At 37.3% G+C, this 16,178-nt stretch overlaps 1 protein-coding gene across 4 annotated transcripts in view; it reads left to right on the plus strand.

Annotated features, from left to right (window-relative positions):
* The window catches only part of BANK1 (B cell scaffold protein with ankyrin repeats 1), a 147,274-nt gene that overhangs the window by 60,527 nt on the left and 70,569 nt on the right, over positions 1-16,178 (plus strand). The window lies entirely within an intron of this gene.

Genomic DNA, 16,178 nt, shown 5'->3' on the forward strand with positions numbered 1-16,178 from the left:
CTGTCTGGAGTAACAGATTTATCTAAGAGTCACTTTAAAAGTGACTTTGAACTCTCTTAGTATTGCCACTCCTCAGCATTCAGCAAAGAGCGGTTGTCTTGTCTGCTTCATTGTAAAAGAAAGCTAAATTGTACCATCCTTTGTTAGATGGAGTAAATCTTTCGTCAGCTAAGTATGCAGGAGTCATTTTAGGCTTTTCACGTGAAATGTAATAATAGAATAAAGGTCTGTGCATAGTTTTAGCATGCGAACTATTGCTAATAAAACCTAACTGAATTGGTAGTATAAAAAGCAATATACTGTAGTAACATTTGACAACTTTAACCTGTTTAATATGAGCAGAGATGATAATTCTTGCCCCAGAGGTTTTAAAGCCTAGAGAACAGATCAGGTAAATCATATATTGAAAGAAAGACAGGGTATGAACATTGGCATAAGTAAGCTGATGTTGTAAGCAGCTTTGCTGGTGGTGTGGGGTTTTTTTAACTATTTTTGGTAGTAGATTCCATGTTCACAGATAAATGGTAATGACAGACATGCAAGAGGAAAAAATACAAGGAGTGAGAGAACCAGAAGTTTCATTTTTCTGTTAGCCAGTCACCTTGATGTAACCATGGATAGACATAACACCAAAGATGGCATCTAAAGAAATAAATAGGTCTGTAGATTATGTAAGGGATAATGCTTTGCGTGATTAAGGAGGAAAATGCAGAAACCTAAGGATAATTTAATATAATAAAAGATATCATAAGGAATGGAAATACTGGCTGACTGAGGTTAGTTATTAAAATTCTAGAACAAGGACATGGGGATTGATCCAAGTTTTTTCTTTGATACAGTTGGCATCTAATGTAGAGGTGAAGGATAGGCATTGGGAAAACTGAAGATAGGGTTACTGTGATCAGTGTTGAACCATGAAGATGGCTTTAGCAAGGTTTGGTTTTTTTTTTCTGTAAGTTTGAGGGGAAGAAAATGGCAGACCCTAGAGCCTGAAAGTAGTAAGGCACTTTTGGTTATGGTCATGGTGTTGAATGAGAATATGCTATTTATCTTTTTGTTCTTGAACAGCTATGGATACAGGCTCTGAAAACACTGAGGGTGGAGAATATCTGCAAAGCAGACATTTCTCCTTTTCTAATACTTAAAGAAAGCTCATACCTAGTTGAGGATGTGATCTGTTTTGTTTTCTGAAGTGACAGAGCATGGCCTTGTGTTTTCTGGACAATGAATCTGAGCAGATCTCAAAAGCACTGCAAAGTTTTTTCTATCGATGGAGTGCAAAGGGATGTTGTACAGAGGTGATACTTTTATCTCAGTTTTTGGTACTGTAGTTGAGATGAAGAAAATGTGATCTCCTTTCCAACCAGTGTAAAGCTGTCCACAAAGCCATAGTTGTCTCACAGTCATCCTTGCACTGGTCAGAGAGTTCCTGCCAGTAGCAGTCTGTAAACTCCAGAGCTTGGAGTTTACCAGTTTGTCTTCAAGAGAATGGAACTGTGTTTCCCAACATCCCTACCTGTGGATCTGGCTAGATGCTGTCTTTATAGGGTCAGCTACCCCTGGTACATGCTATATGCATAGGATTGGTAAGAGTAGGCAGAATGTAAATAAGGTGGTACTTAACTCTTAGTGAGAGACCTAGATTTCTTTTCTAAGATGGTCATATGAGTCTGAGCTGAGTATAGAAATAGAGTTTCCATGCTTAATTTGTCATGTTTAGTGATAATGGTTGATTCTGGAGAATATTTCTTTTTTTCATGCTAGTATTGTAGAAATTCACCCTCCTGCACTTCAGACATATCTTTGTTGTGCACGCCATATGGGGCTGCAGGCTTCCAAAATTGGGCAATTTTCTTTTTATGCTTAGAAATGCACTCATATTCAACCTTGTGCTATAGTTTGGGGCATCTGTAAGAGGAAACATAAGCACGCATGGTACAGGCAGACTACAGCTGGTGTACATTAAGAGATTATATTGCACTCTTATGGTCTTTCTAGATTTTGGTAGACTTTGTGACTGATGGAAGGCAATGTTTGTGAGGGTGATATATTTCACTCTAAAAAGTATGTAAAATATGTGTATACTTCTGATTAGCTTTTCTTTTTTAGTAGGATAAATTAGTATAAAATTATCAATCTGAAACATGGATTTATAATGATAACTGACTTTATGCAATGTAATTTTTCCCTAAAAGGTTTCCGTCATGATACATATCTGCTATTGTTTGCATGGAAGCAGTTATCAATAGTGGATCTCTGTTTGGTGACTGCTCTCCTAAGTGTGAATACTTTTACTAGCACTGAAGTATAAACAACTCTACTACCATCATAGTGTCTAGTCTGATTCGGATGTGCTGTGGTACCACCCATTTTCAGTTGATTCTAATGACATGGCTTTCTAATGCAACACAAAAAGTGGAGCATGCTTCAATTTTGCCAAATGTGTAATACAGTATTTTAGAAATGTTAGCTCCAGTCACTGGATGAAAAATGGCTTATTTGTGTCTCTGTAATAGTGCACTTAAGAACAAGAACACTTACTGTACTTCTGTAATTGGTGGGAATGTGGAAAAGAAATATTTGCATGGCTCTGAGCCAAGCAGAATTTAGTTTAACTGCATTCCAGGAACTTCCCATTACAGCTGGAGTATTGAAATTGCTCATTGTTACAATACAAGTACTTTTGTACTTGCTGTACCTCTCACTGTTTTAAAAATGTTACCTGTGTTTTGCCATTGCTTTAAGGAATAACTCCAAAATATACACAGTACTTCATCACTTCTGTCTTAAAGAGCAATAGAGTTCCAGAAAAATAACTGTATAAAAGCATGCATTCACTTTGTCCAAAAGCTTGGAAAATGTCTTTCATTTGCCATTGTGCTGGAGAATCCTTAGGGGAGTAAGAATTCCCTGAGATGGTGTGAGAGAGAGAGAGAAGGAGAGAGAACAGCAGAAATGACAACACCACAAAGCTACCTTTGAGCCCAGGGCTTTGCTGCACAGCCCTGTTTGTGGCTGGTGAGCGCATCAGTGCTCAGGGCTCTCTGGTGATGCAGCTGTGCAGCTCCCGTGTCCCGCAGGCTTACTGGAAAGGTGCTCAGCATTCGGTTGACAAAAGTGAACTGTTGGAGCTGGTTAACTTGCACACCGGGTCATCTGTATCGCACAAGTTCCCTGTCCTTGTTTAAAGGGAAACCCTCTTTTTCTGCAACTGGACGCAACGTTGATGTGTGGAGTGTTAAGAGCCACAGAAGACGGATCTGGAGTGCCTGGCAGGCATGCTGGGAGCTGACCTCCCGATTTGTGTCAAAACAAAGCACAGGGGAAGAAGGATCACTTAACATGTGTCAGGCTTCTGTTGAAACAGCTGTATGAATGTAGGGGAAGAGATTTTCCCCTTTTAGTACCAGTGTTACATGCAGGGACGTTAAATGCTAAACACCATAGCTTTTAAGACCCTGTATAGCATACATCCATGAGTGGTAGCATTTGCTATCTCTGTCAGAAATGCTGCATTTCAAACACTCCTCGAAAATGTCTCTTCTGTTCTGAGGGAACACTCTAAGACTTGAACCATTTATGTTAAAGGTATTAAATGAATGAAGCTGTCCCTTAGAGTCTTCACTGGGGATTATGATAAAGCACGTTCTAAAATGTGCCAGCAGTTTATTAAGCAATTATTTCTTGCATTTTAGCACAAAAGCACCTGAATGGAGATTCATTTCCAATTTCTACATATTTCATTATAGTTAAAATGAAGTAATTCCCTCTTCTGTAGCATAAAAGAGGGATATCGTTTAATGTTCTGCAATAACATCCTCAATTGTTAGTCTTGTTATTTTGTTCCTCTATACAACTGAGTACTTGAATATTTTCCATAATTGCTTTTAGGCTGAATTGCTTGAATCAGGTGTGTGAATTTAAAATGAGTGAGAGACATTCAGTAGGAATATTGGCAGGAATCCTTGTCTCAGAGTATCTGAACCCATCTGAAGGAGAGATGATGAGCCTTTTGAGCTTAGCTGATCCAGCTGATGGCTCAAGTGCCAGTAAGAAAGGCTGGAATACTTTTGGTTTCCATTTGCCACAGGCTCTAAACATCTGCAGTCAGTTGTTAAGAGTACCCATGACAGGCAGTACTTGTTAAGCCGTGGTAGTTTGCCTGGATATCTGGGCCCTATTTCAGATGTTTGTGTTCTGCATATTCTCTGTCCCTGAAAGCTGCTTTGACACTACTTTGTTGTTCTTCTTGTTAGCTATGGTCTTCTAAACCTACGTAAAAGTTCTGCCACCAGAAAATAAGGAAGGCACTTAAATGAAGTTCTTATCTAGCCCACAAAGCAAGACTTTGAAAAACAGAAGAGAGAAAATTTCTAAGCATTAGGTGACTAAGGAGGGGAGTATGTTCAATTTGTGACCTAATCATTTAAAACTGGAAGTCACATTGATAGCCATTTTTGTCATTTATGCTTTGGTATGGGCGTAATTCTTCTGTTCCAGCACTTTGGGTTGGTAATTTCTCCTTTCTTTTACAAAGAACTGTGCTGCTGAATGTGTCGTAGTCAGGAAGATTACCACTTGTAGTATACATCGCAGTTCCTAAGAAAAATGCAATGCAGAAAGTGTTTTATTAGTTGTTTAATGCAAATAACTTTCAATTGTTGGCTTTGGCCTTTAAAGCAGATTCCTAGGGGTGGTATAAATGCTACTTAAATATAAAAGCTGAAACAATCATTTCATGTTTCAAACACACAGTTGAGACAGCACAAATTTGTTTTTAGATATAAAATACCTTCTAACATTCCAGAGTTGATTGGCTGAAATCTAAGGCAGAAAATGGAATTTAATTGATTTTTTTTTTTTTTAATCTGCCCAAGATCTGTGGCCAGGTCTGTGACAATCCATGGCAGAGCAGTGGACTGATGGAAGAATATTCTTCCTCTGCCACCAGCATATCTCTGCCTGGATTTCTTGTTCAATATAATTTTCTGTCTGCCTGCTTCAGGCATCCCTTAGGCAGCTGTTGAAAATATAATACGTGTTTAATTCTGTGCCTATCGGTGAAGTTGCTTTAGAATTGAGAGACAGTGCCCTGGATAGGCTTTTTACAAGAAATTTGGGCCTTTTTCAAGAAGGGAGAGTTACATCAATTCCTTTCTAACTCTGTTGAGATACATCCTGCAATGTCTAGATGCATAGTTGCTCAGTTCGCTGCTATTGTCAGTTTCTTCAGTAGCAGAAAGAAACAATCATAATTGTCACTCAGAGCCTGTTTTATTGAAGACACATCTTTTACATAAGTTGGGGTGGGGGGGAAGGTTTTGTTTCTGAAATGCTAGCTATATTTTTATAAGTTAGGAAACTTAAAGGGTATACAGGGATGTATGTTGGCAAGTAATTCATCCATGTACAACTCTTCCCTTTCCATCTCTTATTTTGAGCTGAATGGTTGAACCAGAATACAGAATTTCTTCAAATATCTTGATGAAACAGAAAACAATCTCCAAAACCGGTGTATTGTAGAAATTGAGTGTACTTTTTTCCCCTCAGTTGTTTTATGCAAAAAGAATCTTACCTGGCTTTGTAGCTCCCATCTCCAAGTAATAACAAATCTTTAGACAGCAGGAATCCCAAGAATTCTCATTATTTGCTAGGGAGTTCCGGAAGCTCATCAGGAATTATCTTTTTTGAACACATAAGTGTGATTCTTATGTTTCTGTTTAGCTTTGTTTTTCTGTAAAAGGCCATATGATATGGGAGAGCTCTTCAAAATGAAACTATTATGGTTTTAAATCTGGTTGCAATATCTTCTTGAGCTATTAATTTTCTGCTGGGGAACGACCATGGGTAGAAAGATGAAGTGGATATATATTAAAGAATGTTAAGTGAAATTAACTTGATTGCTATCAATATTCATTTAATTACTTTAAATGATACAATAGTATTGCACTGGCCCATAGCTCATTACTTTCAAAAAGCTGGAGGAGTGTGCGAAACAGAAGAGGATGAGTCTGGTTTCTGAAATTCATGCTAATCCACTAGTGATTCCTTGGTGAAGTGTGATGGGATTTATTCTTGCCACAGTACTTTAATGTTCAGAAGTATTGGTTACGTACATCCTTTGCAACACCAGAAATTACTCTTAGTCATTTCCAGTGTATCTCTTTGATACTTTCTCATTTATTGGATATTCACAAATCAAGTTCTTAAACTTCCTGAGGAACTGGAGCTAAGTCCTATGAGCTTCTGCCAGCTGATATGCAAATGTTAAACTATGATTTCCATCAGGTACTTTGTTCTCTTTCTTTTCCAGAATTGCTTGTGGAGAGGCATCCCATTATCAGTGCTTGGTGTCGTATATTCAAGATTTGTTTTAGGGAGTTTCTTATTTCTACTGGGTGGGTATTTCCCTCTTTTCTTTTTCACACATTCTGAGGGACATGCTCTCTGTAATAATAACTTTCTGGCATATACTGCCTTTTGAGGTCAGACAATTTATGTTTTAGTGAATAGATAAGTTGCACTTTGAGTGCTTGTCTTTAAGGAGAAAAGGCTAGATTTCTCATTTTTAAAAAATCACAGTCATTACACTAAACACATTTTTAAAGTTTCTGTGTAGGCTTTTATTCAGGCTAGTACCTTGTACCTTAACTGTGATTAAATCTTGTCATAACTATGCAATTGAGTGTAACCTTGCAATAACAATGACAAATGGAACTGCAGATTTGGAAACCTTCTGTATGAGATGCCTGTTGAAATTTATGTGTAATTGAAAATGAACTAGGATGTTTTTTCCAAAGAAATTTCTAGTATTTTGTCTCATCTTTTGATATTCTATAACTATAGTCAGTAATTTGCAATTCAGCATTTCAAAACGCTTTTACAATTTTTAAGGGAAACTTGAATGCTAATAGAATTTCAGGCGAATGCTTGTGAATTAGAAGGAGGACAAATTATAAAGGGTTCTGTGGTAATACCTCTGTTGTTAAATGTTTCTAGGCTTTTAAAACCAAGGTGTTTCCAGAGGTCCTTTTGTCTGTTTTGTTGACAGGGCAACATCAGCAAAGATACTTAGCTAAGGGACTTTTTGGGAAGGTGGGATAGGGAGCATCCAGTTTTTCAGAAGTAATTTTTAGGCTGAAAATCTGTTTCATCTGCATTGATAGGCTCTGAATTTGAACATGTGAAAAGTACCTGGCTAAGCTGTTTATGTTAATAGAAATTCAAATAAAATACTTCACAGAAGTGAGAGAAAGTAAAAGCGACCATGTTATGTTGTTGTAGACATCAGTGGCATGCCTATATCAAATCTGGCCTCTGCATTTGGGTAGATAAGGACTCTGCGCTAGCCTGAGGAGGTGTTAGAAGGTATATGGTTAAAGATAAGTAGAATAATGACTGTTTTTAAAGTAAATGAGCTGCTTCTGCTTAAACTCTTTCATGGTAAGCAAACAAACAAATTTTACATAAATATTGTTCTGTATAAGATGTAATTCCTCTATTCAGCTAGTTAAGGTACCACTGAAGCTAGAAGCATAGGAAGGATTTAACAGGCTAGAGGTGTTTGTGGATGTTGAGTACTAAAAGTACTGTGTCGTGTGCTGTTTACATCATGAGGGCATTAATCCTCTGCCCAAGTTACAAACCAGTTGCATGAGGTTAATGGAGAAGCTACCTCATAGTTGTCAATTAAAGCAAAAATTCATTGCACCTTTTCATCAGCTTTTCTGCACTTTCTGTTCCATTACCTGTATTATTAGGTGAGAATGTTGCCTTTTTATTTCGTCTTCCTCAAATACAGACATCTCGGAAGCCCTTACAATGCAAAGGAAAAGGTGAAATGATCTAAAATCACCTGCTAGCTCCAGGTTTACTACAGAAGGGATTGCTGGGGCATTCCAGTGGAAGGCCTAAAAGCAAATTTGGGGTGTTGCCTCTGTCAGTGGAAGCAATTTGAAGATATATGTATAACTGTCAAAAAGCAGGTTTATATTGATACAGTATATGTTCTCAGACTTTCTGGAGTATGCCCTTTGGCTGCCTCCCAGTGATCTGGAAGGAATCAAACATCTGGCGTATCTTGCAAGTTGTTGAGCACAAAGAAAGATAGCATATCAACAACACCTTTCTCCAGCCTCTCAGAAGGGAAAAAACAGAAACAGAAGAAAAACACAGAACAAAACTGTAATAAGGGTTTTTCAGCTTCATAGGGGAAAATTAAGAGGGGAAAGGAGCTGTTATTGTGATAAATATCATCTGTGAGCCAAAACCACCTACCGTTTGGGTGATATTGTGAGGTCTGAAGGGAGCTTTTTGATCTCAAAGACGTAAGAAAACTAGATGGAGAAGGAAGAATTCATGAGTAAAGTTACGTAAGAGGCTTGACATGTCCTTAAAGCCTGAAGGTTCAGAGCTCTGCACAGATCTAATAGTGACTTACCAGACTTTCCTACAGCTGTAATTTATTGCTTAGTTAGAAAAATTGTCTTTAGGCTCTACATCAATAGAATGACCATTAAGGAAAGGCATTTCTCAAAGCTACCAAGCCCATTATATGGAAACTGCTTAAGAAAATCCATTTCTGCCCTGCAGACTGTTAGTACTATTTAACATAGCCATACACAGTCTCAGTTTAGAATTCTGTCTGAGGACCCTGCACAGAAAGCACACTCTATTTTGCCTTCTATTCTTCCCACCTCCACATACTGTTTTACAGTTTATGATTCAGTATTTCACTGCCAGAACTATAGGGTGTCTAGCAATAATTATTTACTTTTCTTGTGTTTGATACAAACTTAAAAATGGTTTTTGAGTTCCCACACACTACCAAACTCAGAAGAGCATGCAGCAATTGACGTGCATGTGTTCACTTTTATGAAGAAAGACAGTATGTTAATAAACTGCTTTATAATGCATGTTTAATAACCATCCCAATCACTAGAACTGAAGTTGTATGCTGTGTCTGTATCAGATCTGGGCAGCCTTCCTCAACCTCATGAGCTACTTCCCAGAATCTTCATATGGCTGGTAACAGAAGTGTATGTTTGTCAGAGGTTAGGAGTTGTTCTTAGGGAGAAGTTGTTAATGGTTCTCTGCAGTTCTTACTGTGAGTGTGAAGCGTATAACTTGATCTTAGCACTCTCTGATGATGCCAATCATGTGAGCCACGTTGACTTGCTTTTGCATGCTCCTGAGATAGCAGGTTATTTTGCTGCATCTCTATAGTCTTGGGGTGACCTGGAAACCATCCTTGAAATATTAGAGAGCTCCTTAAGACATGCAGTTGGCCACCTGTGGCCGCCTGAATTCCAGCTGAGTTCATCTGCTGTTAAGAAATACCACTTTCTGAGAACCACAAGAATGAAAGTAGGCAAGAAAGTCTCCTACCATATGGAAGACACTATCAAGACTACCTAGGGAAACACAGAAATCGGTCTCTGTACCAGGTATGGAAGTAATATAATAAGTGTGGTTCCTAATTAGATCACTTAAACCTTCAAAGATATTTTTAAATGAGATATAATTTTTAATAATGCTGTCAGTTGATAGCATATACTGTCTTATGTAAATGGATCAAAGGATTGAACAAAAGTTTCCATGGAGACTTCATATGACTCAATGTGCTTTCCAAATTAAAGTCTTGTGTTGGAAAAGGAAAAGAGGTTAAAGGTGACAAAATCTAGTACCAGTATATAGATCTGCAGAAAATTCTGGCCAGCTTATCCTAGGGGCACCTGTCATTGACAACACAAGTGATGAAGTTATAACTGTAAAGTATGGTGATTTCTATAGATTTCTTTGTTCCTCTCTTCATAAAGGTAAGCAAGATAGACCTGGATGCAGGCCTGAGCTAATCATGCATGAGCAGAGAAGGAAAAAAAAGCCTCCTTCTGGAAAATACAAAATAGATAATTTCAGATATGTGAAGGCAATCATGGCTGAGCTCATTAGTGAGAACCATTCACCTCCTTTCTTCCAGATTATTAAAGAGTAGTTTTTTTAATTTATTTTGTTCATATTAAATGCACCCATGTAATGCAAAGGGAAAGATGATACTTCTTACTAGTTTTTTAGTAAGTGCCAAAGAAATGAGTGTGCATATGCAGTGCGTTGGGACTGCACTGTGTTATGTTGAGGCTCATAAAATATAATGTGTTTAGTTAGAGTTCAGGCACTCAGTAAAACAGGCTTCTCTCAGACCCTTGGCTGTGAGTCATTACTGAAGAACAATAATGTACAGTGCCAGCGTATTGTTCAGGCAGCACTTAACTAGGAGGAGTAGTTAAAAGATTTACTGGAGTTGAAAATTTCCAGAAAGGTAGTAAACAACTGGGTGTTTCGCAGTGATTCACTCTCTATTTGCAAGCAGTAGGTGCCAGTAAAAAGAGTAAATGGTAGAAGTACATGAGCAGAGGCTTTAAGCAACCTTGGAAAAATGCGGAGCTGGTGGGCTACTGTTGGACATTTCACAGAGCAGAAATAATGTACCCAGGGCATAAATGAACAAAACCATACTTTATAAAAGCTGAAGTTTTAACTACTTATCACAGCAGAGTTGGAAAAAGTAGATTTGGAACAGAAAAAGATAGAGGGATTTGCACCTACTTGGAATTGAGAATTTGTTCTTGGGGAATTTTTTGAATCTGACTTTTTCCACAAGCAACTGAAGATCAACAAAGGTGAAAACATACATTGGACAATGTATGCTGATCTAAGTAGAGACAGAGAAACTAAAAATGATCATGAAAGTGTCTGGAGTTCAGAGGTACTGTGACTATGAGCATCAAACTAGGTTATACTGTGGTACCCTGTTCTCATAAACATATTGTCTATATTTGGTGTTTGTGGTGTATGTGACAAGGCTGCTAGCAAAAATAAATGTCATTATTGACCAAACGAGAAGGATTTAGCAGGATTTCAAGAATTTTTAAAGTTTAATATGCTTTTAAAAGCTTCTGTAAATGAAATGGGTTATGGCTTTGTTGGTGTTGCCAAAGAAGTCCTTGAGGACTGAAGGGAAGGTTGGCTATAGATTTGTGGTCTGAACACTATGTGGCAGTCTGTTCATAAAAGAAAAATTGCATATTATGGTTGTGATGAACTTTGTGATCTACTGAAAAGAGAGGTGTGGGGGGGTTATGGGTAGTAATGATGACAATAGTACAAAATACCAAAAGTTCCATATTCCCAATTATTACTATAACTAGAAGTTTTTCTGCTATATAGGTGGTATTTCTCAGTTAAGTCTATGGCAGGGGAGGCAGAGATATTTTATACTTGCATTGAGGGAACCATATGATTGGAGACACAGCTAAGACTTTTCACATATATCAAAAATATAGGCCAGATCAAGTGAAAGAATTCATTATTGATAGTCGATGAAGAATTGGCTCCATACAGAAAAGTAGGCACGGGTTTGTTTGTATTGCTGGGGGCAGGGGGAATCATGTATTCTGTATTTTTATTCTGATTTCCTTAAGAGAGCCTCAGAAGAGCTTTCAGTAGCTCTCGCATGAAATGTAGATAAACTAGTGACTGGATATATCAAATCTTTATTTGCTGGATAACACTATACTTAATAATATATGAAAATTGACCATATTTACGTGGAGTCATGAAAGGCAGTAGTTTAGGTTGCTTAAAGGATCACTGTCAAATGTACTGGCGACAATAAGTTTTAATATAAATTGGCAAAACCACAACAAAGGTTGATGGCAAGGGTAAAAAGCTTTGCAATTAGGTGCAGGTTTAAAAACTTGAGTGCTTCTATACATTATTTTCATTCTTAAAAAGCTAGCGGAAACAGTATTAAGTAGCTATGTGCTAACAGGCTGTAGAGTTATACTTGGATCTGTATTCAATCCTGTCAATTGTCAGAATAATGCAAATGAATGATTGTCATCTGTAACCAGTGTCGTGCTTTGGGTAGCAGAGGATGGTTACTGTAAATGGGAAGGGCTACAGCAACAGATAACAGTCACAACTCAACATGAATCTGTGATCTAGCACCTCTCAACAAAAAAACTGCATTTAGAGGGGTCTTAATGATTGCAAGTTTTATTGTTTTCACAAAAAAGTGGACTATTTTGCAGACTAAGAGGAGATTGCCATAAAAACCTGAGGCATCAGGACTGTAGGATCTAACCTATCGAGAAGAAAGAAATGGGTTGTTGCTACCTGACAGCAGCAAGGTTGACATATTTTAGAGAACCTGAAAATCTACCCACATTTACAAGGAATCATGTGGAGTATTTGGATGTTACTGATTTGTTTAGTTACTAAATTGATTGTGAGACTTTTAATTGCCAAGGACCCTAGCTTCATGATGCTTGTTTTCCCTGATGTTTTATGAGACCTGAATTCATCATACCCTCAGTAAGTTTGTGAGTCATTTTTGATATTCGAAATTGTAATTTGACCTTTCCTATGTGTTTCTCTAGCTACAGATATTTCCATTTCTAATACTTAATAGTTGGGAAATTTTATTGTGTTCATTGTAATTCAGTTAGCAGTGAAATGTTAATTGAATGCTGCTAGTTTGTTTAGAGAATAGTACTAGATTAATTTGCAGATTTTTCTGATTGGATGAAGTTTTGTGTCAGATTGGTACACAAATTGTTACAATGGTCTTATAATTGTTATTGATTCTATTGGTACAACACCAAACTCATAACATGCTGGTATATAGGATAGGAATGTTGTCAAGAATTGTTCCTATGTGATTTGGGGAGTAAGTGCTTCCATGGTTACTGGATTCTGCAATTTTTGGTCTCAGCATTGAGGAAATGTGTGTGAACATCTCTATCTCTAAATCAGTGTCAATAGTGCAATTAACTGAATTATTCTGGTCTTTGGCTTATAACATTTGCAATTCTATGTTTTTAGTGAAACATTTTGTAATTTTAAAGATGTTTTGTATTATAACCTTCAAATGTTGCTTTAGGTGCAATATTCACATATCAGTGTGGCTTTTATGTGAAAAATACATGATGCTCTTTCCTAGAGCTCAGACACACAAAACATCATGTCTTTAAATGTGATGTTATGAACAGCAACTGGAATTATCTCACATTACAAAAAATTACCAGTATTTGTCATCCTATATAGCAATAGTTAATTACAAAACTGTATAGTGCATTTTTTGTCCCAGCTCCCACAGGTTCTAAGCATTGCATGCTGCAAGAATGCTTTTTTCAAGATTTAAAGCTCGAAATTTATTTGGTAAATACATATGTTATGCAGATTAGACACATTCTGTTCCCATCACCTTGAACGATCTGCAAAAATTACTAGAGATCTAAGTTTAGAAATCCCAACAAAATCATTGCCCTGACCCATTAAGCTCATATTCTACAGCTGGTCATAGAGGAGGATTAGAGATAAATTGAGTCCCAGACTTTACATGTGGCATTCCACATTTTAACTACCAAGAGGTGTGAATGTCAGAGCGCTGCATACCAAGCCATTTATTTATGAGAAATGGACCTGCTAAATCTTGGGCCTTCCTGCTATTTGCAAGCTTTTGGATGTAGATTTTAGTAGACTGCTAGATGCTGCTCCCATCACAGCTTATCTCTGAAACAGGCCAGAGCCATGTGTGTGTAGCATGCCTGACCCAACAAAAAAGTCAGATTCCATTTGTGATTTGGATCTATTTCTAATTATAATTGTGATAGTGATGTGCATTTTTTATAGTAGTGTTTGCAGGAACACAGAATTGTGTGTCTTTTGTGATGGTGAATCCTTTTTCTCTTGTTCAGGCTGTTAGTTAGCCATTATTGCTAAGTAAGGTTGGTTAGTCTGAGATGGAAAAGGCCTAATTTTATTCCTAAAGAAGCTTTAATTTCTAGAAAAGACTTTTAACAAATATAGTTCTGGGTAGCATAATATTTTGCTGAGATCCTAGTTATATCCATGTGGAAAGCTAAGATTTTTCCTCAGGCAGGCTCTAGAAGGTCTTTGTCAGTTTTTTTTCTTCTGTCTTTTTACTGTTACTGTCTTTTTACTATTACTTTCTCTTACGCATCCAAAGCTGGTAAAAAAACAGATTTAAATATGTCAGGCATCTTTAAACCAGCCTCCATCTGGGCTTAGTCCTGCATTGCCAGCTTTGCATGCCAGCTCTTGTAGAATTGGCTTTAAAAATACTCATCAAACGGAGTATTAGGCCTCTGAAGCATAGGTTCAGTTGATGTCACTAGGCCTCTGGAAAAGGAAAAATGTCAGTCAGAAAAGTACTTTCCAGGGAAAGATTCTTTTCCTAAACTTTTTATACAAAAAGCTATGCATTTTGCTATGACTTTGTTCCATACTTCCAAGCCCTCTATAACCATGTTGTAGTTTGGGTGTTTTCACTGTCATTTCTTCCTTGTCACTTCTTACCTCAGTCAAAATTATGTTCTTTTTTTTCATTGATCAGAGTAGTGTAGCACTGTTTAAAAAAAAAGCATAAATGCAATTGGGGCTGTCAGGTTTTACTTTGTACATAGGAATAAATAGGATGCTGTTTTCTAGGGTTAGAGAGAGATAAAGAGTTTAAGTCAGGAAATTTTGTATATGTAGAGGTTTTATGTATGTGAGTTTTTTGTGCTACCTAAATTATGTATGCTAATAGAATTATGGTGCTTGTATGAGAGATGCTTTTGTATTAATTATGTATGATGTGAATTTGTTAAGAATGTGTGAAGCTATTTTAGTCTAGTTAATTTTCTCTGACCTACTAGAGCACTGACAGTGGACTTGGAACACAACAGAGCAGTTGTTCAGCCTTGCATGTTCTTATTCCCCATAGAGAAATGTTTCATACCTTTACCTCAGAAGAGATTTTTTTGTTTTGAAGTATGGGCCTCTGACTCCTCTCTCTCTTCCCCATTGTAACTCCACTTATTGCCCTCGGTGGGGTTCACTGTACCCATAAATGATGATACCCTTGGACAGGTGCTTTTAGGTCTACAAGAAAGACAGCAAGTCTGCCATATCTAATACTGGTTGTGTTGCTTATCAGCATACAAAAAGAAGAAATAGCTAGAAGTTCAAGCATAGCTCTGCATGGCATTTTCAGTTATAGCAAGCTGCAGTGATCTGCTACAAGAGCAGCTATAGTTTTGTCTGTTTTGCCCACTTTGAGGAACATTAAGGCAGCCAGGTTTTTGATGTTCAGATCATGAACAGGGACTTGATAGTTTTTTGAGCACAGAAAATTTGACCCAGGCAATTATCTGTGGCAAGTAATACAGGTTAGAGCATTATTTCTGAAGAAGAGACAGAATTTGTCTGTGTGACACATGCTATATCTGTCTTTTTGTGGAAAGAAAAACAGATAAACGCTCTGGGAAAATAGTGCAGCTAGTCTAAGAAAGAAGAAAATGTAGGGCAGCATCTTGAGTTTGATAGCAGTGGACACAGAAGGAAAAGAGCATTTTGTAGTAGTTCCATACGCCAGTGGAGGAGTTAGAAATTTTGCAGCTGTATACCTTCTCCAAGCAAATGGATATGTTCTACAAGAAAATTATTAGAAAGAATAACCTAACTTCATAAGAAAAGGAGACATGGGTGCTAAATTCAGAATTTAAATTCAAGTATAGCTTGTTTTCCTGTAAATTCAGACAAAAAGTAGCCTTTTTTCCCCAGAGCTTTTTGTTCCTTGTATACAGACTTGCACTTCTTTGATCACACTCAGCATCTGAGTGAAATAGGTTATTCTCTAGGTAATCAGTAGCTGTTCCACATCCAGGCTTTTACCATTAAACTTCTGAATCTTTAAATCCTGACTTAGGTGAACATAGTATCCTCATCCAATGTTCACAACCACATTGTAGCTGGCAGTGCAAGATACTCCTGTGTCTGTACCCTGTATGTGTCCTTTAAAGAAACTTCAACACTTACATGACAAAATAGAAAATTAATTCTAAGTGCTATAGATAAATCTGCAATTTTAAAAGCTAGCAGACAGGAAGACCTTATTTGACAATCAGTATTTTTTTAAGTGCCTCCAAGTCTTAGACCTACTGTAAGTCTAGTAGTATAGTGGAGATGAACAGCTAGAGATGAATATAGCTAAAAATGCTTATAATAAACCTTTGTTTGCAGATTAAATGGATTATGAAAGAGTACATGTGCAGGTGGGCATAGAGGTGGCATGTTTCAAACTTCTAAGTGGGAAGGGCTGAAGAAGTAAA

This window comes from Pezoporus flaviventris, unplaced genomic scaffold (genome assembly GCF_033815535.1).
Source record: "Pezoporus flaviventris isolate CSIRO_AGI_PZ_B2104156 unplaced genomic scaffold, CSIRO_AGI_Pfla_v1 ptg000002l, whole genome shotgun sequence".
In the NCBI taxonomy this organism is placed as follows: Eukaryota; Metazoa; Chordata; class Aves; order Psittaciformes; family Psittacidae; genus Pezoporus; species Pezoporus flaviventris.